We start from the raw sequence: 24,491 nt of genomic DNA on the forward strand, positions 1-24,491 counted from the left end.
TTTCTACTGTATAGCACAGGGAAATATATACAAGATCTAGTGGTAGCTCACAAAAAATAAACGTGACAATGAATATATGTATGTTCATGTGTAACTGAAAAATTGTGCTCTACGCTGGAATTTGACACAACATTGTAAAATGAGTATAACTCAACAAAAAAAAATGTTTTAAAAAAAATGGGGACTGTTTCTCAGGAGTCACTAAGCTTTTGGCTCCTGGCACCCACGGTTATCAGCGTGATGTAACTAAGAGGAAGAAATGACTATCCTGAGTTTATAAATTAAGAAATTAATGAACAGTAAGTCATTAAGTTGAGAACAGTACCAGTCAGGGTCCAAGCAGGAAACAGAGGATACACTCCAAGGGAGAAAAGCATTTAATGACGGGACTATGTATAGAGATGGAGGCTGGGAGAATAACTCAGGAACTGGCCACAGTGGGAAGCGGTATCTCCTGTTGACCTGAGGGTCAAGGAGAGGGAGCCCCGGACCCCACTGAGAGCTGCAGCCGTGAAAGAGGGCTGCTCGTCGGGAGTCGAGGTCCTTGAATCGCCGACAGAAGAACACAGCCATGGTAGCGATGGTGACGAGAGGGAGGCGGTGCCAAACATCTTCTCCAAAAAGCTAAAATCAAGAAATAAGAACGAGAATAAGAGGAAGAGAAGAGGGAATGTACTTCTCCTACAGGATGTAAAAAAGGAAGAGAAAGCATTTTTAAAGGTGTGTGAATTTAGGAAATGGATTCTATGTATTATTCATAGAATTTGTACATATCCACACGTGTATACATATATGCTTTGTTTGCTTATCTTTTAAATTTTTACCCACTCATTCTCATCAATAGTAATAAGCGTCTTACGGTGGCATTTGGAACTCCTGGGGTTAATACGACAATAGTACAAGACCCCTGCTCCAAAGGAAATCACATTCTGCAGGGGAAGAAGACATGCAAGTGCTCAACATGAGCCACAACAACAATACCCCAACACGGCGGTGCGGTGCGTTGTAAAAGAAGTCCACACGCAACCCCACGATGCGAACAGCAAGCGCAGCTCTGCCAGTGGGGGAGGAGGGAGGGATGGCTGGCGAGGGCTTGAGAATGGGGTGACTTCCGAGCTGCATTTGGAAGAAGTGGCTTTGGAAGCAGGCCACTGAAGTGAAGGCATTCCAAGCAAAGAGAGTAGCCTGTGCCCAGGGACAGAACTCAAAAGGACCTGATGATGTGGGGGGCCGGAATGATTCGGCAAGGCTTGCGTTCAGGTGTGTGAGATCACGCTAGGGACCATTAACCTTATTCTACACATGGTGGCAAGCCACTGGAGGTTTTAAAGCAAGAAAGTGATGTGGTTAGATACATAAACTAGTAGGACCATTACTGAAATATTGCTTCCAGTTTAGAGAACGGAAATGAAGTGATGAAAGGGGGAAAAAAAAGAACAGTCAGGCAGGAGTTTATTTCCACTGAATTTCGATTTTTTAGGAGTCAGGCTTTTACGGGTTTATTATATTTCCTTGATAGAAAAAAAAAAAGGCCATTTTTATCTGAGATAAGAAGAGAAAGTCAAAGCGAAAGGTGGAATTTATTTTCACGTTGGTGTCTTTGGCTTTGCAGGCATCTTGGAGCAGGAGAAGGAGATCTTCTGCTCAGGCACTGACCTGGGTAGAACCTCAACATTTAGAGAATTTCCCTTTTGCCTCCCTTCACAATGTGGCCAGCTCACCAATGAAAGAGAAATGGGAAGGAAGCCTCATCCTCTACCCCGTGCACCACTGCCTGAGAAATGGAGCTGAGAACTTGAGAGGCAACCCAGAGTCCCAGCTTCTCTTCATTGTTCCCGACAACAGATGGAAAGAGGCAAACCCTCACCATCTGTGGTCAGTGCTGATGCTCGACTAGGAACCTCATACTCGGTAGCTACAGATTTACCTAATCATTCATCTTAACATGACACTGGGTTCTGTTGCCTTTCACGAGAAAGGTCTTGGGAGGCCGTAAGCCTATGTGGTTGGGAAAAGAATGTAGCTGCGCTCAACGGGGAAGGAGAGGAGCTGCAGCTTTCCAACTTTCACAGCTTGTCCGCCTTTGGAAACTCTGCTGCAACGTGCTCTTGAAATCATTTGGGTGGGCCTTGTTTCTGAGGAAATAAAGAGGCCCCAGAACCTCCCAAGTGAGTGGAAGAATGATTTCCAGATAGTCAAGTGGAACAGCCTCTGGCTACATGAGCTGGATATGCTTGGCTGTCTTTCCATGTGGCTGGCCAGTGTCCTGAGGTTAGCAAACCAGAGGCAAATCTTTGGGGAGCGAAAAGATGTGTGCACGTGCCAGCATTTTTGACAAATGCTCGGTTAATTATTTTCTATGATTCTTCTCTTGAGACACAAACCGTGTACACCAGGCACCAAGAATTACCTCCTCCCACCATCCCACACCCCAGGGGAAACTTCCATAATTACACACATTTGGGCCAAGCGTCTACCCCACAGGAAATGGACAGATCAGCCCCTGCGGATGAAAGAATGATGCAGGGCATGGGAAAACAGAGGAATCTCTTGAGTGAGAAAGAAGATAAACTCACACAAGTAAAGCCAGAGGGTTTATATACCAGCATGAGAAACTCAGAATTTCTGATCAGGATACCAAGGAAAGGATGGTCAGAAAAGGCTTGGGTAAATTGAGGAGAACTTTGGATTGTTCCATAACTGGTAAATAATTTAGTATTTGGAAACCTCAGCATTCCAGGATGGAATTCAATTTGGGATTAGTTCCTGGAAATCGTGGCACGTAGAGTGGGTCCAAAAACAAATTATGCATATGTAGAAGTGAAACAGGGACTTCATCTGTAAAATCCATGAACTTCATGGCTATTTTCTTCCAGATCAAGCACTTTTACAAATTTGCCTTTTCCCCCCCTACGGAGTTTTCTAGTTACGCATAGCTCCTGCCATTTGTTCATCAAATATTTATAGTTGTTCACTGTGTAAGCTGCCTACGTACTTAGCTCTTGTTGAATTGGAAAGGTTTAGGAGATGCATCGCCTCTGAATGAAGGCTAATTGGATCAGAATCTTGCCTGTAACACAGTAGTGTTTCCTCTTCAAGCAATAGGCTGGCATGTTTAAAGGCCTCACTTCTACTGACACTACCTTAGAGACTGGCTTCAGTGAAAGATAACTCAGTTTTGATTTATTTTTGTCAAAGGCTTTGATTCAAGAGATTTATGCATTAGATATAAATTTTAACCTTTCTCTATACTCTTGTAAAGGTACTTCTTTGGTGCTTCCATTATAGGTCGATTTTATGAACAATGACAACAAATACCATGATAAATCAATTCCACAACAAAATCTGGACTCTCAATTAGTTCCAATAAGAACACAAAGCTGTTGAGTTACTGATTTAAGGATTAGTTATTCATTGTCTTTGAATCCAAAACTCTCAAAAAAAAAAAAAAAAAAAAGGAAACTTCCTTGAAAAGAAGTTGAATATAAAAGGCATTGGAATTATAAAGGTGAGAGAGGTAAGGATTGAGTAATTGGTTGTAAACATCTTGGGAAATCTGTAAATAAACTTCAACAAAATGTTAACTGAGCAACCTAGAAAACAAGAGAAGGAAATATCAACAATAAAAAACTAATCAAACATTTGCCACCAGGAAATAAATGAGTTAAATAAGAATTAGTACTGGTGAATTCAGATTTTAAAATTTGACCAAGACACTTAGTATCAGAGGTGGAATAGAGCAAAAAAAAGGCAAAAAAAAAAAAAAAAAAAAAAAAGTCTGAGAAGAAGGGGAGAAAAGGAGAGAAATGGACTGGTTTTTCCTTTACCAAAAAATAAAATAAAATAAAAGATAAAGAACTTATCTTGAGCAATCATATCGACTTCTTCTAGGAGGGAAAAAGGTGTTTTATTTTGTTTTAGGTTTTGTTTGTTGTTTTTTTTTAACTAGGAGACAGCTGGGTCTGTCTGAGATAGAAATAGTGACTAGAAAGGTTTGCTGGATGAAGGATCCCACCGCAGCTCTGAAATGAGTACAAGGCGATTTGCATACAGTGTGTACTTTAAGAAGCCGTAGTAAAACATTCTGGTATGCTTTGTTTGGGGAAAAAAAAAAACGGAAAAAAGCCCTCAATGGAGCCTCTTTCAGACATGTGTCATGGGCTTTTTGTTGCTGAACTCTTCCATATTAACAAACTAAATTGCTCTTCCTTTCATTCCTTTGCCCACAGGACAGACGAAATTCACCAAAGTCTTTACCACAGACATTCTCAGATGGTGCTAATAAAAAGAAGAAACCCACACCAGAATTGGTGGTCCACATTGTGAGAGTCGCTAAATACCATCACAAAGCAATAATTAGCCTACAGCGTGCTTGGTGGCGCAACGTTCTGAAATTCAAGTGTCAAGAACATATAGTTTCAATGATGTTGCTAACGGGAGCTCATGTTTTGTGTTGGGTGGTCTTTGGTTCTGCCTGGTGGTCTTGTTTTTGCTTGCTACGACAGCATTAATGGTTTCATGTAGTCCCCCATCCTACATGATATTCACTTGTCTCTCTTTAGTAATGCATGAGAAGTCATAAAATACAGACTACCCAGAAATGACACTGCAAGTATTCCAGACATTTTCTCTCTTGGTGGTGACAGTTCCAAATCAAGTTGGCTCACTACTTAAGTCAGAGCATTTTTCTAAGTGGTGGCTCAAAACGCAGACTTAGATCTGGAAAGTCAAACTGGGCTCTTCTTGCCTCTTCAATCGTTGCTTGTAATAAATATTCAACTGTTGGACCGCAGCTCGGAGTTTATGATAGATGATGCAGAATAGATTCCAACTCTCTCTTTCCCAGATGCAAAGAACTCATCTTTGGGTTAGAGAGACTTCACTACCTTTTAATAAGCATAGGAAGATCATTTTACAGGCTTTCTTGCCACACTCATTTAGAGTTTATTTCCCAAGATCCCACAAAGAGTAGGAAGAGAAGGTTCATAGCTGCACAGGATGCCAATATAACCTCTGTTCAGAGAGTCAGAGAGTCACATACCCCAAAATTCACCTAGGCAGCTATCCCAGTGTTAACTCTGAAAAGGGTAGCAGAACATTCTTCATCATAAGCTGACCCACAACTCGGTACTTATAGGACTATAGACCAAGAATTTTATCTCCATAGATTTTTGGAATTGTCTATTGGATTGGGTTTGGGGAGTCAGTCCTAGTCCCCATAAACCACCCATCCCAAAGGAATCTCCCTGCAAACCCTGTCAGTACTCACTGTCTCTAACCTTCACTGGCTATTTTAATACACTTGGCTTTGCATTGTGGTTAAATTTTCATAGTCATTCTTTTGTTGAATAAACACATATTGAGTTCCTACTAACACTTTTTAAGATCTAGGAAAAACTTCCAAAAAGAAGTGAAACCTGAGCTGGCCATTCTAGGTGTTTCCATCACATCCTGAAGGAATCTTTGGCACAGAGCCTGTCACATGCTTGAAGTTTTCTTCTTTGCCTGTCTCTCCTCCTTTGTTATAAGTTCCTTGAAATCGGATACCAGACATACTCATCTTCATATACTCAGTGCCTAGCACTGTGCCTGGTAGATAGCAAAGAATACAATTTATAATGAGGAGATTAAATTTGGTCCTTTTGGACTAAAGGAAGTGATAATAAGGATGAATCAGTCTTAATCCCTTGAGGTCTTTCTAATTTCGTACGTGGCTGGAACAGAGTAGATGCTCAATAAATGCTAGTTGGTTAGTCAATTCTCAGACAGTTACTTTTCTCCAAGTGGAAAGAAAAGGCTACCAAAGTGAATGTATGCCAGCAAAGCCAATGAGTGTTTAATTTCACTCTTTCTGGTGATATGAAACATTTCCTCCTCTCACTCAGGACCCCATGTACCTAAGAACAAGAAGGGATCTGAACATAGGAACTGTTTATACCACCAACCATAATATCTGAAGTCAAAAACTTGTACACATGTTCTTATACCAGGAGAGGATATTTGAAAATATGACCAAACATGGACCATCCAAGATGATTGGTTTTTAGTATGTTTGATCACCAAAAGAAATCAGAACACACTCGATCCTTTAAGAATTTCCAGTTGGACCTTCACAGTTGTGTGAGAAATTAAATATGAGCCCACTTTGAAACTGCATAACACATAATGCAAAGATTAGAGCTATAAATAGAATATGTATTTTTGCATTTAGAAAAACTACATTAACTAATTTGGTGAGTGTATACATGAGGAAATGATTTGGGGACTTTACTAATTTATGTACATTCCTCACTGGATAGCTTAAAGCATGAGATCTAATGTGAAGTCGAAGCCAAAAAGTACCAGAGAAGGAAATAAAGCAGATGGCAGAAGAGCACAGTGTCATAAGAGCAAAGGGATACAAGGAGGCAGTTCAGAGTTACGCAGTCTGAGAAAATTGGAAACTTATTCAACATCTATTCAACAGATTCATAACTGTGTGCCTCTGAGGTGCCAGGCATGGAGCTAAGAACTGTGGAAGACACCAAGATGAATAAAATCCAGCCTGATGAGGGAGAACTCACTCTAGGGGCAGTGTTGGAAGAGGAGCTGACAGAGAGAAAAAAATGACAACCACACATATAAATAGAACTGAAAGCAGAGGTGATCACGGCCAGAAGGGAAATTCAGATAAAGTGCTATGGGTGGGGGACGGTTAGTGAAAGGAAATATCTCTTCACTGAAGGACGCTTTTGGGTAATTTTATAAAGGAGATGATACTTAAGCCCGGCCTGAGACGGAAGGAATTCAAGAGGGCACTCCAAGTGGAATTAACAACATGAGAAATGCATGAAAGCAGGAAATGTGCTAGATCTGTTCAATGAGTATCAAGTGTCCCATTTGGTCTAAGGTTTAAGGTGTGCATAGGGACATAGTGAATAATAGGGCTGGTAAGGTGGACTGTGGCTAGATTATAGGCAGCCCTAAAGAGCAAGTGAAGGGATTTGGAATTTTTTCATCAGTCTTTGGGAGCTACTCAAGGGCTTATGAAAGTAGAGCTGTATTTTCAGAAGCTTACAAAGAGTAAGTTAGATGAAGAAGACTGGGGTTGGGACATAAATTTGGACCGGTATAAAACTTAAACACATCTTCAAAATGGAGGTTATGGCTAGAATGCCATGATACTACTAAATGTGACAAATACTGCTGCCTGGTGAAGACAGTGTGGTCAAATGTGTCATCAAAGACTTGGATGGGAGGCTCACATCAACTGGAACTGAGTTGGGGAATGACACCTGCGGGACTTCAAGGTCAGGTGTGAACAAATAGGCAGGATCAAGATGACCAATGGCTTTCATGGTTAAGTCATTTGCAGGGTCTCAGGATGGATGGAGGAAGATGTAAGTAGAAGATGTGAGTAGAGGAAAATGCCAGACATGTGGGGCATATTTTAGGACTGGGGTCCTTTCCAGTAAGGGTTACTCTGACCAGAGACTTTAGGCACATGTAGCCTATCAAGGGGAAGTGATTCAAACCTTTCCTTGAAAGTTCTGCCTTCAAGGTGGTCTTCCCAGCTCTTAAAGAGCCCATGAGTGTCCTTATTTTTTTGTATATATAGATATTTTTTTTTATTGAAGTGTATTCAGTTTACAATGTTGTGTCAATTTCTGGTATACAGCATTATGCTTCAGTCATACATGAGCATACATATATTCATTTTCATATTCTTTTTCACCATAAGTTACTACAAGATATTGAATATAGTTCCCTGTGTTATACAGTATGAACTTGTTGTTTATCTATTTTATATATAGTAGTTAGTATCCATGAGTGTCTTTACTGATCCAAATTAGTGACACAGATCAGAGAAAGATAATGTCTTCCTGATGATGTGAGAATAGCTCAAAGGATTTCCTCCTCTAGAGGTACTTTTTCTCAAATCATCCATTTATTTATTCGTGTATTTACTGAATAACTACTATTTGCCATCACCTAGTCTAAGTGCTTTGTGAACAGATTAAAAAGAAATCACTACCCTCCTGGAGCTGACACTATAGTAGATAAAAACATGAAAATAATAAACATAATCATTGAGCAAGTTACGTAGTACACTAGAAGGTGGTAAGTTCTACTGAATCGATAAGTATATTAAATTGATAAAAAAAAAAAAATAGGACAGAGTCAGAGAGATCACAAAGGTGGAGCTGGGTTTGAGGCAATTTATAATTTTAAAAAGGTGGTCAGGGCAGGCCTGATCAAAAGGATATGACTCGTGCAAAGGCACCAGGGAAGGGAGTGAGTTGTCCATGTGGGTATCTGGAAGAAGAATGCTCCGGATGATCCCACTAGCTCCGAAGCTTTGAGGCAGGAATGTTCTCGTTTGAATGTTTTAGCAAAATCCAGTGAAAAAGATGGGGTGAGTCTACAAATGAATCTTTCCTAAAAGATTATATTTTCCATGAACAGTTTTCTTACTACAAAGAATTCCTACTGCCACACCACCAGTACCAGCTCCTTTTTTACAAAAAAGAAGGCATGCAACAGTTATCAAGGCAAAGTCATTGAAAAAAGTGGTTTGGTAAAGGGAAGTTGGTTAAGAACAAGTTCTGTTTGGGGAAAGGAAAATGACTATGCTGTCTTGACTTCTTCAAGATGCTGAACTCTGGGCCTGGGACAGCATCTGAGATAAAGGAAGCAACATCAGGACTGTTGAGCTAGTGTGAAGGAATGTGGATCTTCTTACAATCATGTCTCACAGTATTCCTGGAAATCAGAAAATCTACAAATACTAGCCCCATTCTGCAATGATGGGAGAACCTTGGCATACTTGAGGCTAAGAGATTATATTCAAAATAAACGTAATTTGAAGTGGTCCAACATGTCACAATGAATCAGTTCCAAAATAAGGACTGGAACCCAGGACTCCTGGCTCCTAGCCAGGACTCTACCCACAAAACTGTATTTCCTGTGTTTTTATTTTTGATCTTGAGCTAATTCTCCATCTCGCTCGCTCTCCAGCTCTCTCTCCCTCCCTTTCTCTTTCGCATACCATAGATGACCCTTATACAGGTCCTCCATAAATCACTCTATAATGGAGTGCCTTTGTTGCTCTCTTCCTTAGGTACCCAAAAGGAGACTATGGCGGAGAACCGGGGCTCAGCATTAAGGGAGATAATTGAAGGTCATTCAGCTGAAAATAATTCATATTTATCCATGGCTTCCTTTTCCAGAGCATCTGGTTTCCGTTAGCCAGCATGGTGTCCTCTGGTTCTGACTGTGGTGGCCTACGGTAACCACATTTTTGCTAAAAAAGAAAAGAGGGCTTTCTTACATCTGCTCCCGAGATGTTTTTCCATTCTTCCTTGTACAAAGCTGTGCTCTGCACTTAGATGAACAAAGACTAAAACTTTGTGGTGTGAGGTACTTGTGGATGGCCTGCCCCGGGCAGCTTCTCTGTGACTTTCTCTTTCTGTCAAGATCAATCATAGACTTAAAGATTAGGGAAGCTAAGGTCAACCAGTTCATCTTACTAACTCCTGCCAGAACTTCACAGTACTAGGCAGGTTTAGATTTATTCTGTTTGTAAAGAGATTTTCTGTTCTTATCTCCATAGATGGAGACTATATTAATTCACTCACTAAGCTACCAGTGTTTCAGTGCACCTGCCCATAGTAGGCACGCATGTTTATTTTTACTGTTTTTGTCCATGACTGTTGTATTAGCAATAGGAACACATACTTAATTTAAACCAGAATCTCTTTCAGCCTGTTTATAAATAAATGATTCCTTAGCATTACCTACTAGTTATCTTTTAAAAAAACATATTACTTAGTTGAAGAGACAAAACATGAGAAAGGAAAGATGGAAATAAACATTTCTTACCACAGGATAATGTAGGAAAAACCCTGTATGCATAAATATTAGAAAAACAGAACTTGGAAGTATAATTAATAGCAGGTGAATTTTGACCTTAACCTAAAATGAATGATATTGTGACAATTAATAGTAATGGCTAAAACTTATCCAGTCAAGTACCTTCTGTGTGTTATGCTTAATGCTTTAGGTCCACTGTCTCATTTGATCCTCACAACAAATCCACAAGTAAGTAATAGTCTTATACCTATTTTTATATTAAAAGTTGAGTGTCATAGATATATTTGTGGGGTCCAAGCAAGAAACAGAGGAAGCACTCAAAAACAGATTAATTGGAGGGGGTTTTAATAAAAAGCTCCCTTTGCCAAAGTGTAGGCAGGGTGTAAGGAAAGCTTAAGGGATAATGCAGTATCCTGGTACTCGTAATGCTGGAGCATCACCATCCCTAAACCTGGGGAAGGCGAATGATTGCCAGGAGCCAGAAAGAGAGCCAAGTGAGGCATCCCCTCTTGTAGAAGGATGCCGCCAGCCTAAGGGAAATCCAAGGGAGGAAATAGGGGAATAAATACTCCATCTTCATTCTCTTCCCATCATCTAACTTAGCTAAAAACAACCAGAAGTCCCAGATCCAGAGAGGCTGGGGATAAATCTGCAGAAGTCAGACTTCTGGGGAAGAGAGAATGGTGGAGAAGGTAGAATGTGGGTCTGGATAAGCATAGTCACTTTCTAAGGTCACAGTGATAGAGCAGGTCACTGTGTCAATCAAGGTCACTAAGTGATGGAGTAGGATTTCTAATCCATAATTGTCTGGCTTTAGAGCTCTGGCTGTTAACCGCCATGTTCTACTGCTAATGGTTTTGAAATGGCAAAGAGAAGCAAGGTTAATTCAGGCAGCACAGAGTATCGGAGATATAGAGAGGTGGGAATATGCAAGCTATGGCACTTATGAGATGTGAACCTCTGTCAAGGCTTCTCGGAGTTCTGTTTTCTTCTCTGCTAAATAGGTCTATAACACAAGATGCAGCTCTTTTCTCTCAATGCTGTTAATATCATCCATTTCATTATCAATGTTCTGACAGCCTGGAATAGAAATGAATCACCCAAACTTACGCTCAGAGACAGTATCCCTGCTGTGGTGGAGTTTACCGCATCGTGAACAGCTGTCTGCTTTGTAAGCCACACATCATTAACCCAGGATCTGAAAGAAAGTGGCCATGAGATCTTCTGTCATTTTTCTTGCTGTTTTAACCTCACCTAACAGAAGTACCCACTCATTTCACCAAACCTGATTGGGGAAATTTTGTATCTATTGCAAAATAAAAGTTAGGAGAGGGGATTTGATTTCCAAGATGTTCCTTACTCTGTAAAAGGAGTCACTTTAGCACAAATGATCAGCTGACAATACATGGGTCTGATAGTAGCAGTATTCATGGAAGTCCACATGGTGCCAAGCCCCTATGGTGTCTACAGAGATGTCTCTTAGTGGCATACAAAGTATCATTCAGGAATCTCCTGTGTCAAAAGCAAAAGTAAAAAATAAGACTGCAAATCAGAGGGAAAGCCAGGAGCAGGAGCCAAATAAAAAACCCATGACAGGAGCAGTTTGAAAGAAATCCAGAGTTGTAACAGAGAATTCAGTTTCACTGACATATGATGGAAGACAGTATCAGATTGAGTTAAAAATCAAGTTTCCAGAATAGAACTTCAGTGGAAGGATAGGAAGATATCATCTAGTTTGTTTCCTAGAACTTGGAAGAAAAAGAAATGGAAAACATGGGAAAAGATAAGAGACCTAAGAGATAAATACAGAAGATCCAACATCCAACAAATATGAGTCTTGAGAAGAGAAAATAGATAGGGAGGAGAAATAATCAGAACAATAAAACAAGACTTTTTTTTTCCCCAAACTGAAGGGTGAATTTAAAATGGATGATTCTACCAACTGCCAAGTAACGTAAATGAGAAAAGAGTCACACCTAGCAAAATCATTCTGAAAAATTTAAAACACAAAAAATAAAAAGAGCAGATCATAAAACCCTCCAGGGAATTTGTACCTGGAGGTTCTGTTAGCTAACGCTACGGTGGGACTCATTTTGCAATACACACGTGGAATCAACACTATGTACACTTTAACATTACACAATGTTACATGTCAATTATATTGCAATTAAAACTGGGGTGGTGGGGTGGAGAATAACCTCCAGCGAGAAAAGCAGACTTCATGTCAGTAAAAGCACATGCTACAGAATATCCTCAAGTTCAAGGATTGTTTTTTTCAGCCCAGAATTTTATATTTTTCATGATTTGATACATATATATAGCAAAATGGTTACCACAATAAGGCAGGTTAACACCTCCATCTTCTCACATAATTACCTGTGTGTGTGTGTGTGTGTGTGTGTGTGTGTGTGTGTGTATGTGTGTGTGTGCGTGTGTGATGATAAGATTTAAGATCTACTCACCTAAAAACTTCCAAGTATACAATACAGTATTGGTGGTTATAGCCATCATGCTATACATTAGATCCCCAGAACTTACTCATCTTGTGCTGGGAGTTTGTACTTTTGATCAGCATCTCCCTACTTCCCCCAACCCATAGCCCCTGGCAAGCACTGTTCTACTGTCTATTTTTGTGAGTATGGCTTCTTTAGATTCTGCCTATGAGTAAGAACATGAAGTATCTGTCATTCTCTGACTTCTTTCACTTAGCATAATGTCCTCAAGGTCCATCCATGTCCTCCCAAAGACAGAATTTCCTTCTTTTTTATGGCTGAATATTGTTCCATTGTATAATATACCACATTTTATTTATACATTTATCCATCAATGGACACTTAGATTGTTTCCATGTCTTGGCTATTAGGAATAATTCAGCTTAGAATTTTATAACCAAACTATCAATCTGAGGGCAGAATAAATATACTTTAAGACCGGAAAAGACTACAAAATTGTACCTCACATTCACCCTTTCATGAGCTATCATTTGCAGGAATTAAAAAAAAAAAAGAAAGAAAGAAAAGAAAGGATCCAGCAAATTGTGTATTTAATGCAGGAAGACACAAAAGGAAGCCCCACATGGTATGTCTAACCAGTCCAGGTAGTTAGACAAAAATTCCCTGTGGAAGGTCTCTGTGGTGTAAAACAAAGTGAAAGGCATTGGTTTATTGCTTTTTTTTAAAAGGTAGGGAAAATTACATACTATAGGTATTAAGAGGAAATTTGTAAAAACTCAAGAGTATGATCAATATAAAACACACATACAAAGCAAATAAAAAACCTCAAGACTAATAATTAAAGAGAACTATATAAGAAAGGCAAACAGTAACACAAGTAAATAGTGGCAAGATTTTCATCTGGAGGTTTGGGTCAGGGAAAGCCTGGAGACAGAGAAAATTGCTAGGGAGTTATTTCAGTTACCCAGGTGAAAGATAAAGGGGGTTTGGTCCAAGGTTGTAGCAGTGGGGTGGAGATGAGTTGGGCAAATTTTAGAAATATTTAGGAATTAGAATTGGCAAATTGGGAGGTTGATAACAGAGAGGGAAGAGTCACAATAGATTCCATGGGTTTAGTTTAGAAAACTAGGCATGGAATAGTACCATTGACTGAGAAAAGAAACACTGAAAGAGACAAGGCTTTGGGGAGTACCACGGCAGGCATGTTTGAGCCTGAGATGCTGAAGGGATAGCCAAGTGAAAAGTGGGAGCTGGGTGTACTGTCTGGAGCTCTGGGGAACAGTCTGGTTTAACATGTGGTATCTTAGGCTGTCTGAGAAGGTGGGTTGATAGCTCACAACTGATGGTTCCCTGGGCTTGAAAATCAAAATTATTAAGAAACAAACTTCTAGGGAAAATGATTCACAATAGTAAGCAATAAAATTTATGTGAAATTTTTCTAAATCTATATTTCAGTTGTTTTGATCCTTATGGGTGTTAAATTTAAAAGAAAGCATTCCAACATGAAAAGCTGCTCAATATCGCTAATCATCAGAGAAAAGCAAATCAGAACTGCAGTGAGATGTCACCTCACACCTGTCAGAATGGATGTCATCAAAAAGACCACAAATAACACATGTTGGTGGGAATGTAGAGAAAAGGGAACACTTGCACACTGTTGGTGGGAATGTAAATTGGTGAAGCCATGGTGGAAAACAGTATAGAGATTCCCTAAAAAACTAAAAATAGAACTACTGTATGATCTAGCAATTCCACACCTGGGTATATATCCGAAGAAAGTGAAAACACTAATTCAAAAAGATACATCCACCTCAATATTCATATCAGTATTATTTACAATTGCCAAGATATTGAAACAATCTAAGTGTCCCTCAACAGACAAATGGATAAAGAAGATGTGTTACAAATATACAAGGGAATACTACTCAGCCATAGAAAAGAATGAAATGTTGCCATTTGCAACAACATGGATGGACCTGGAAGGTATTATGCTTAGTGAATTAAGTCAAACAGAGAAAGACAAATACTGTATGTTATCACTTATATGTGGAATCTGAAAAATAAACTAGTGAATACAACAAAAAAGAAACAGACTCACAGATACAGGGAACAAACTAGTTACCTGTGGAGACAGGGAAGGGGAGAGGGGCAAGATAGGGGTAGGGGATTAAGCGGTACAAACTACTATACATAAAATAAATAGGCAACAAGGATATATTGTACAGCACAGGGATTACAGCAAATATTTTATAATAATTATAAATGGAGTATAATCTGTAAAAATTTTGTATTATTGTTGTACAGCTAAAATGAATATAATATTGTAACTCAACTATATTGCAATATAAAAAAGAATTTAAGTAGAAAGAAAGAAAAAGAAAAAATGTATGGATTAAAAAAAGGGAATGCATTACATTTCATCTAAACAAAATAATTTCAAAATAACAAGTATTTTACTTGTGTTTCCTCTGACTCCATGAAGTTGATACACAGCCCTTCAAGACTCTTTCTTTCTTCCTTCAGTCCACTTTCCTCAGACTACAGCTAATTTCCTTTAAGTCCCTACAAAAACATAGCTTGTCTTCTTGCTCCCCTCTCCCCAGCTTTCCTCTCAGTCCTCCATCACGAAATCTCAAAAATCATTCAAGCAAATCAGGACTATGGTTGCAGAGTAGGGAAAAGAAACAGCTTTAGGTAGGCCAAACCGGAGTCCTTTTTAGTGTCAGGGGAGGAGGAAGGTTGGAAATATGCATGAACTGATAAGCCTTATCCCATCCTGCATGTATTGTTTCTAAATAATGACCCAGCAGTGTTAGGTATTCAGTGTGGTTGGCAGCAAAGTGCTTTCCAGGGGAAGGTCAGCTCCCAGGTCAGGTGACACAGCTCAGGATCTGGCCCTTACCTGGTCAGTGTGGCTCCATTGTCATCAGTCCTGGGAAGCCTTTCACAGGAGACTGATGTTTATCAGTCCAATTAGACTGTCTCTTCCTCCACTTATTCTGAGAGAGGTACTCCTTCTAGGTTCTAGAATAATTACACTCTCCCATTCAGGGTACTACCATCTCATTAGCAGAGCTGTTCATAGTGAAAATGCTACTTAGTGAGCAGAAAATAAAAAATAAATGGAAATGGGCAGGATCTCAAGCAAAATCTCCTCATCATGCTGGAAGCGGGGCTGTGGGTGAAGATTCATTGCCCTCAACACCCTGCAGTAATTAAGAGTCTGTGTCTCCTAATTCCCTGTCTCTGGACTGCCCCTTTATAGTTTCCTTTTCTATTCGTCCAGACAGAACTGTCTTCTGTGCACTCAGCTCTTTCTCCGTATGAAGGACAATACAACTGGGTTCCAATTACTAAATAAAAATCACATTCTAGAACAGCCTGCTTGAAATTACACCCAGGTGACCTTAACTGGAGTTTTGTGTGTTCCCAGACACCTCGGGCACTTACTTACAGACGGTCTCCCGGCCTCCCACAGACGCAGACCTCATTTCTCCAGCTGAGGAGGAGGCATCCCACTGCTGTCCTGACTGTACCGCTGTCACTCAGCAGAAGAAAAATCTATCAATATCTCTCAGCCGTGTTTCATCCCTCCCTCTCTTCTGTCCTCTCTCCTGTCATCTCTGTCTGTCTGTCTCTCTCTCAAATGTACTTCCTTTAGTTATCCAAAAGCCATGGAAATGTAAAAACAAAGAAGTTTACATTTTTGGCAATGAGAGTCACCAGCCAAAGTAGAGATTAGTTAAAATATTTGAGGAAGGGTAAACTCTGATTCAGGTATTAGTAGAAGCTATGCATTACATAGATTTTGTAGATTTTTTTTCTCTTAATTTGTTTCTTTTTTTTCCCCTTGGTCAAAATTCTTGCAAATTTTACTTTGATACAGCACAAAGAGAACTTATATTCCACAATTCACATAGCTGATTTCTTTGATTGATTTGTTTCACGTTCTACCATAATTCCAACTGTTATTTTATCTTTTATCTCCTCTTGGTTGTTAGTCTGTCTCTTGGGGACACTGGGACCAGGGCGTGGCTGTATTATTACACAGCACATGGCATGTAGTCAACATAGTGATTCAACGGGGCAGGGCAGGCATTTGTTCCCCGTGCCCCTTGTCTAGACCCTGCTCCCACCAGTCCTCTCCAGAGCTCACAGCTCTTCCCTTCCTCTTTAGAGGCAAAAGCACAGAACTGTTTAGAGGCAGAAACACACAAATAATCATTCAGTGTAGTGACCCACAGGCAGAGTGAAAAATAATTCACCTGGACAGATAAAGGATGAAGTAGAGATGGCGAGGAGGCTCTTAAGACTAGAAAGAGAAGAGGAATGGGGGACATTGTGGATTATTCATTCCATTTCCTGGCTTTTCAAGCCTCCTAGTTAAGATATCAGTGGGGAGACGGTATGGATGGGTGGGTCTAGCTCAGTGGTAGAGCACATGTTTAGCTAGGTTCAATCCCTAGTACCTCCATTTTTTAAAAAGAATTAAAAAAAAAGATATCAGTAGCAAATTTCACTTAAGCTTCTGACAGCATTTTCACTCTGAGTCTTGGGCTCTGGATGTTAGTCTGGGAAAGCTATCGAGAAGTTAGCTCTTCCTTCCACACTCCCACATGGACGCAGAGACACCCCTGCACAGACAGGATGGGCACACCCACAGAGAGGCCACATGTGCACCTAAGAACACATGGACAGGCAGACAATAAAAACACGCAGTGGTAGCCAGAAGCACTCCGTCACAGACTTCTGCTTCAGACAGGACATGTGCTCACATCCTCTCACCCACACAGACACAAAGACCCACACGCAGATGCCAGAGCCACACCCACAGCCCTGACTTACTCAGCTGTGACTTCCCCCCGACATGCCCTATTTGAACACAGGACTGTCTTTAATTAGAGTTTCCTAAGTCCATCTTTGTTTGACGACTCAAACTTCTCTCTGCGCAGCCTCCTGAAAACTCAACTTCTGAATTGCTCAAAATAACTGAGAAGGGAAGAGAAATAAAGTACAGCTCACTAAATACCTGGGGGAACTGAAATTTGGAAAGTTAGGTAGACAGGACGTCAGAGCTTGTAGTGCCCCACCTCCCCACCAAGATACCTATCTTGGTAGATGGAAATGTGGGTGATCTGGAAATGGTGGACAATGGAAATGGAGATGGTGACAATTACCACGGAGATGACCACTGATACTAAAAGGAGAAGAAATTATGACCTGCAATGGAGAGAAAATGAACTTTAGAACCAAACAGACTTAGATCTAAATATAGCAGTGTCATTTACTAACTGTAAATTTGGGCAAGTTATTTAATCTCTGAGTAACAGTTTACTCAACAATAAAATCTACATTCCAGTATCTTTACGAGCATTAAGTGTAACGATATATGCAAAGTGGTTATTACAGCAACTAGCTTCATAAACATGTGTTTTATTTTTGGTATCGAAGTTGTCCCCAAATATCCTGTGAGCTCTCCAGACAAAAGATGACGGCTTTGGTTTTCAGATTCTCTAAGCCAAATGAGAAAGGTTACATGCTCACGCTTTCCTCAGGGGTAGGATGCCATTGGTAAGTAATATTTGATGGAGGAATAAGTGAATGAGCAAATAAATGCATTGTGGCTTAAAAATAACATAACCAATTTGTTATCATTTTGGAGGCTCATTGTCTTAGCTATAAGGTTCTTGCTCAAGCTTCTCACGCGTTGCCGTCAGATGGTGGCTGTGGCTGGAGTCATCTCAAAGGCTTCCTCATTCATATCCTTGGAGGTTCAGACTGTGAACTGGGACCTCACTTGGAGCTGCTGACCGGAGCACCTGCATGTGTCTTCTCCACGTAGCCTAGGCTCTCTCACCACATGGCAGCTGGGTTCCAAAAGCAGGTGGGCAAAGAGAAACAAGTGGAAATGAATGGAATTCTTATGACCCTGGCCTTAGAAGCTACATAAAGTCATTTCTGCCACCAGTTGCGTCACTGGTCAAGGTAGTCCACCAGGCTCAGGGACTCTGGACTTGGAATGAAAGGAGTTACAATGTTACAGTGAGACACCTTGTGGCAGCCATCGTAGGAAAACACAATCTACCACAAGAACATAGAAAGAAGAGCAAAACTGAGTCCCGTTTTAAACGTGTTAGTTCTGAATGTCCTGCAGAACACCCAGAGGAAGAAGATAAATGGGAAATAATAAATTTTGTTTTGGAGTTCAGGAGATTTGAGAGTTGTCAGAATTTATGTGGTAATGGAAGTCATGGAGCAGATGTTACGGTCATCCAGGGACCAGGCAAGAAAAGAGAAAAGAAGGGAAGAGACAGGGGAGGGCAGAGGTCGGGAGAGGAGACGGGGAGTGGTTACTAGTTTCCGAGGTCTGCCAAAACAAAGTAACCCCAAACCGGGGCTAAGCACAACAGGAATGCATTGTCTCAGAGTCCTAGAGGCTTGAAGTCTGAAATCAAGGTGTTGGCAGGGCCACACTCCCCATGAAGCCTCTTGTGGGGGAACCTTCCTCACCTCCTCCAGTTTCTGGTAACCCCTAGTGTTCCTTGGTTTCTGGAAGAAGAACTCCAGTCCCTGCCTTCCTCTTCACGTGGCCGCCTTCCCTGTGTATGAGCTCTGTCCAAATCTTTCTTATCTAAGGACCCAAGTAATCCTGGGCCTAGAACCCACCCTCCTCCGGTATAGCCTCCTGCTAACTGAGCTGATTACACATGCAGTGGCCCTGTTTCTAAACAAGGTCACATGCTAAGGCGAGGGCTCTAACATGTCTTTTTGGAGGGGACACAATTCAGCCCATAGCAGGAAGGAAGGTGAAGGAAGGGGAAAGGATGACAGAACCAGGAGCCCAGGGATGCCACACTGTGAGGATGAAACAGAAGAAGAGCAACCAGTTGGAACAGGAGGAACAATCGGGAAGGAATACACTGCACAAGGATTTGGGGAGGAAAGAAAGCAAGATGTGGTCAAAATGTATTCAATTAACAACAGGACTGAGCAGTCCCCATCTGAGTCATGAACGAGGAGGCTATGAGAAACTTCTGTGGGGCCAGACTTAACAGAGGAGCAGAAGCTAATTTGTGAGATGCTAACGAGTGGAAGGAAAAGGTAGGAGTGGCAATTGCGGGTCTACATCATGGGGCGACAGACACTTCATAGTGACTCCGCTGAGAAATTTGCTCCAAAGTTAATGCTAGTTATCTCTTCTTCCTCTTAGCTAAGTTCCATTTGCAAAACTGAAAAGAAAACTTGAAAGTGAGAGGGGGAGAAAAAGAACGTAGTTGTGGGGAGCAAGCCGGGACCGCCATTTTAGGAACTTTCTTGTGGTTTTCTCATAACTGGGAAAGCAGCTTTCTGGCAGGATCTGGTCCAGGGACGGCTGCTTCATGGGAAGAACCCAGAAGCCGTTCACAAAAGTGAGAGGGGCAGATGCAGGGACAGGACGCTGCAAAGAGAAAATGAGTGATTCACTTAAGGAATACTATCAAAGGTTGGGGGAATGGAGAGAGGGTATAAATGCCGGGAGAAAAAGGATGTGGCCAGGGCTAGGCTTAATTGTTTATTTCCTTGATGTCTAAGGAGCATCCAAGCAGAGAGCCAGTTCTGAGCAGCTTCCTTTGAAACTGCAGTTTCCACACATGAGACGCTGTGGGGAGCGGACTTTCCCTTCTCCAATAATCTTCACATATCTGCTCCATACCCACCAGACGCAGACTTTCTCACTCCTCCCTGAATCTCCTGCTCCTCTTCCACATTTTTTTTTCATACTCTGTTCTCTTCTCTTAAATACTTCTGCCTTTTGCTTTTTTTTTTTTAAATCCCTTTCTCATGGTCAGCCTAATCCTGGAACAAGACAACGGATGGGGTACTCTGCCCCTCTCCCTAAAACTTTTGTTTCATCTGTAAGATCAGTAGTCCTCATCTTTGTCCTAAGTCACAATGACAAGACAGAAAAAGGAGGAGATGACACTCATGTGGTTCCCCCAGAAGATGGAATAAATATCCACACCCATGAAATGCAAGCCATAAACCGAAAAGAAATGGCAGAATTTGAGCTGGAGTTTTACAAGCTGCATGTGGTTAGTACAATGGTTCCTAATGCGTCCCCAAAGGGCAACTGGTCCTTTATTCTTAAGGCGGGTGAGAATTTTGGCTTAGGATTCCCTTCAGAGGGAGTTTTGTTCTAATTGTTTGAGTGCACAATAGTACCAGTGTTCCACCTCTTAATTTCTTAGCTTACTAGGAAGAGTAAGGTTAGAAAGGGTGGCAAATCCATTTATTCCAAAGTGTGTGGGATAATATATGAAAAAAAAATTCTTTAAATTCCCAGATAAAGGAATGAAGAGGAAATGTGTTGAGAAATGTAGCTTTGCCTAATTTAACAATGTCATGTGACTATGCTTATATGAAGTCTGATACATAATACAACTTTGGAGGCTATAGCGTGTAGAGGACAAGAGAGCCGAATCTACAGCCAGGCTCCCTTGGTTCACACTTTAGCTCTACAGGGACGAATTATTCTGCATCTCTGGGCCTCAGTATCCACAGCCATAAAATGGGAATGACAATAAAATGGTACCAAATCCACAGAGAAGACGAATAAAAACACTGAATGAGTTAATATAAAGATTTTATAACAATATCTGGCACATAGTAACAGCACATACTTTTTTTTTTTGATGAAAATTAACTGTTAATCTAAGTACCTCAAACTATATTATTTTATTATCTTAAAACTTATATTTGATTTTATTTAAATTTAAAATATATGTATTATATTATTTTAAAATGTTAGACCCTAATAATATATTTCATATGGCAGGATGTATTTTATATAGTACATAGTACAATAGAACATTTTTAGTTTAAATGTCAGTTTTATTTTAAGCCATTTTTCTCATAAACACTTTAAATTTTAAAGATCTAAAAATAATTTTTTAAATGCAGAATTCTGTAAATGCTGTTTGTTCTTTACTCAAATATCCAAAAATGTAAACAGAATATATTTGATTTTCATAAAAGGAAATAAAATGAGATTAACATTGAAAATAAAAAGCAGATTTCTTTTTAAACTTGGCTTTAGATAAATACACATGCAATTGTTTTCCACAATAAAATGTTGCCAGTGTTTTTGAGGGACTGGTATCCTGAGTATCAACTTGACTGAAATTTAAAATCCAGATCTTTAACCTCTACCATATTTAAGGTATGACCTGAAATAAATTGGCAACCCATCCCAGCTTTTACTTGGTAAATATCCAGGTGACATTGAATCAGCTAACTTTGGGTACCAGCAACATATATCTCACTACTATTGTCTTTAAATGTTCTACATGCCTACACGCACATGTATACATACGGACACATATATGTTTGCCTCTGGTAGAGATGCTTTCAATAGCAGGCGACCTGACAGTGGCTTAAGTAAATATGGGATTGTTGTTTTCCTACAACAAAAATGTGGGCAGGTAAGTGGCTTCTGGCATTGGTTCAGTAGCTCAAAAATGGTAAGGCTGTCTCTTCAGGTTGTAACACCATCATAAACCATCACTTCAACATTCATGGCAGGAAGGAAAGGGGGAGGTGGTAATATACCGCACCACGGATATCTGTCCTTGTATCAGAAAAGCAGAAACATCGCTGGAAACTCCCATCCCCCCTTCACACACCCACACAAACACAGCCCGCTTCCCCTTACTTAATTCTGTCACCAAGGTCTGGATCACATGACTGCCTGTAGTTGGAGGAGGCTGGGAAAGTGGGGAACAGGTTACTCATGGTTGTCTTAGATTAGACAGTATTTATCATGTGGGTCGAGGCATTACCACCCCGAACAAAATTAGGGCTCTGCTACCAAGGAAGAGTGGCGTATAGCCATGGGGTAGGTAACAATGTCTGTCACAATAACTTACCACCTACGGGGAGCCTATATGTGGAAGGCACAGACCTAGTCACTTTACACATATTATATCATTTAATCTTCACAACACTCTGAAACAGTTACTTGTAAATGCTGTTTGTTCCCTACTCTTTATAAGTAAGCAAAGTGAGCCTCACTAAAGTTGCAGGTACCAGTACCTTGCCCAAGGTCGCACCACTGGTAAGAGGCAGGCTGAGATCTGAGCTCCGCTCTGATTTCAAGCTCATACACTTTTCTACAATATCACATTGCCCACGGTCTTACCATCTGCCCCTTGGCCATCCCTAATTCTACCTGGCCACAACATAGACCTCTGGCTTCATGTAATCTTGATCACAAGCCTACCTCCAAAAAAAGTATGAGCCATCTGGAATCTTGATTTAGAAGACGACACGCTGTCTGTATATGTCAAAATGCTGGCAGTGAACAGAACAAACAGGCTTCTGATCTTTGGGTTTCCATTCTAGTGGGGAAGAAAGGCATTAAGCACATAACCAAATAAATATAATGTCAGATAATGAGAGTCATAAAGAACATGAAACAAAACGATATGATAATGAGTAATCTGCAGACTACTTTTGATGACATGCCTAGACAGGACTGAGCCCTGATTGCTAGAAGGACACTAGCCTGGTCAGAATTGGAGAAAAGTGAACTTCTAAGCCTAAGAAATGCAAAGGCCCTGAGGCAGGAATGTTTTATGGGTACAGAAAGTTGATCAGTGACGTTGGAGAATAATGATTGAGAAAGGTATGATAAGAAATGAGATCTGAGAGAAATCTGTATTTTATTCAAAATGCAATGAGAATTTTGATAAGTTTTAAATAAGAAGGGGGAACATGATCCAGTTTTTTCTTTTTAATTACCATGGTAGCTGTGAAGAAGCTTGACAAGGTAAATGAGAGGAGGTAAAGATCTCAGTGAGGTGGCTTGGCCAGAGCAGCACTGATAGAGGTGGGGTAAAGGTGGATAGTTCAACACAGATAAACATTATGACCCAACTTACCTTTGGGGAAAACATTTGTTTTATCATTCATTCCATTTTATCTTGGCTTTGCAAGCCTCTGTGTTTATCACACTCAGAGGTACGTGCTCCACTGAATTGTGTCCACTACTTTCTTCTGAAATGCTTTTATATATATAAAAAAAAATGCCTCAACACATTGACAAAATTCATCCAGATATTTAGCATTTTCTCCCACTTGAATGGACTGTATCTACAAGGCAGTTCGGAAGCAGCCAGTTCATTCAGCATCTGAATTCAGAGCTCCTCCATCCTTCCAGGAAAAAAAAAATAATAATGGTCGGTCATATCTTTTTATAGAGACAGCCTGTCAGAGGTTTCACTTTGCATAATTTGCCATAATAAATTATAAGTTTCTCCCTCTTTGTCTGAGTTTATGAAATCAGTCAGGATAATAGAAGTAAGATTCTCCCAGAAATTGTGTTCTGGGGTTAATCAGCATGTTCCTAATTGGAATTATGAGTGGAGTAAGTGAGGAAAAACACATGTCACTTTTGGAAGCTTCCATTGTAAATTTACTATGGCTGCATGCTAACTCCTTCTGGAAAAACTATCTTAATTTCATTGCATTGGGAGCTGATAATCGTGCTGGTGCTGCTCAGTGTGAAATTGAGATGATGATGAAATTGAGCCTGTCCTGTAACTGCTCTTTTGTCATTTAAGCCCTTCACCACTGCCTAGCCAGTCAGCCTCAGGATGAGCTCCGTGTATCACGTTTAAGATGCTTAAATTATGATGGGAAGGAGATATGTAGCAGCAGACTGAATCCTGGGTAAATAATTTGAATTCCCATTTTCATTAATGAGGGTAAAGATGACTTTATGCACAAGGCATGAGAGGAAACCAGGGTCTGGCTATTATCTGGGTAATTGAACAATGGAGAGAACTAAACTGGATGACCGAGGCCAAAAGCACTCCAAGCAGGAAATCTTGGGCTCATGGATCTTTACAGGCTTAAAAACCCTGCCGTCAGGAATTTTAAGGGGAAAGCCTGCATTTGGGAATCTTCAGAGGGTTGAAAACAGATCTCCAGGTGATCAATGCAGAGTGAACGTTTTCGGTTACAATACCCAATTAAAACATTCTTGTACAATTGAAGGAAAGGAAAGAAATCAGAAGATATTTAATGCCTTTTAAATCCAGATAAGTTTAGTTGTAATAAAAACACATGCCAACTTTTTGACTTCCTGGCCTAATAAGTCCCAGGTATGGTTGTGAAGCTGGATCCAAACTGCAGGAACAATGAGCG

General features: G+C 40.4%; 1 long non-coding RNA gene across 1 annotated transcript; it reads right to left on the bottom strand.

Annotated features, from left to right (window-relative positions):
- Nucleotides 1–370: 370 nt before the first annotated feature.
- LOC116658805 lies at nucleotides 371–23,479 on the bottom strand. Its single transcript, XR_004314112.1, has 4 exons — nucleotides 23,225–23,479; nucleotides 22,564–22,681; nucleotides 10,963–11,050; nucleotides 371–624 (listed from the first exon to the last, which is right to left on the bottom strand). It is a non-coding gene; the product is annotated as an uncharacterized LOC116658805 (long non-coding RNA).
- Between the last annotated feature and the right edge of the window lie 1,012 nt (nucleotides 23,480–24,491).

The sequence above is a fragment of the Camelus ferus genome, chromosome 21 (assembly GCF_009834535.1).
Source record: "Camelus ferus isolate YT-003-E chromosome 21, BCGSAC_Cfer_1.0, whole genome shotgun sequence".
Classification (NCBI taxonomy): domain Eukaryota; kingdom Metazoa; phylum Chordata; class Mammalia; order Artiodactyla; family Camelidae; genus Camelus; species Camelus ferus.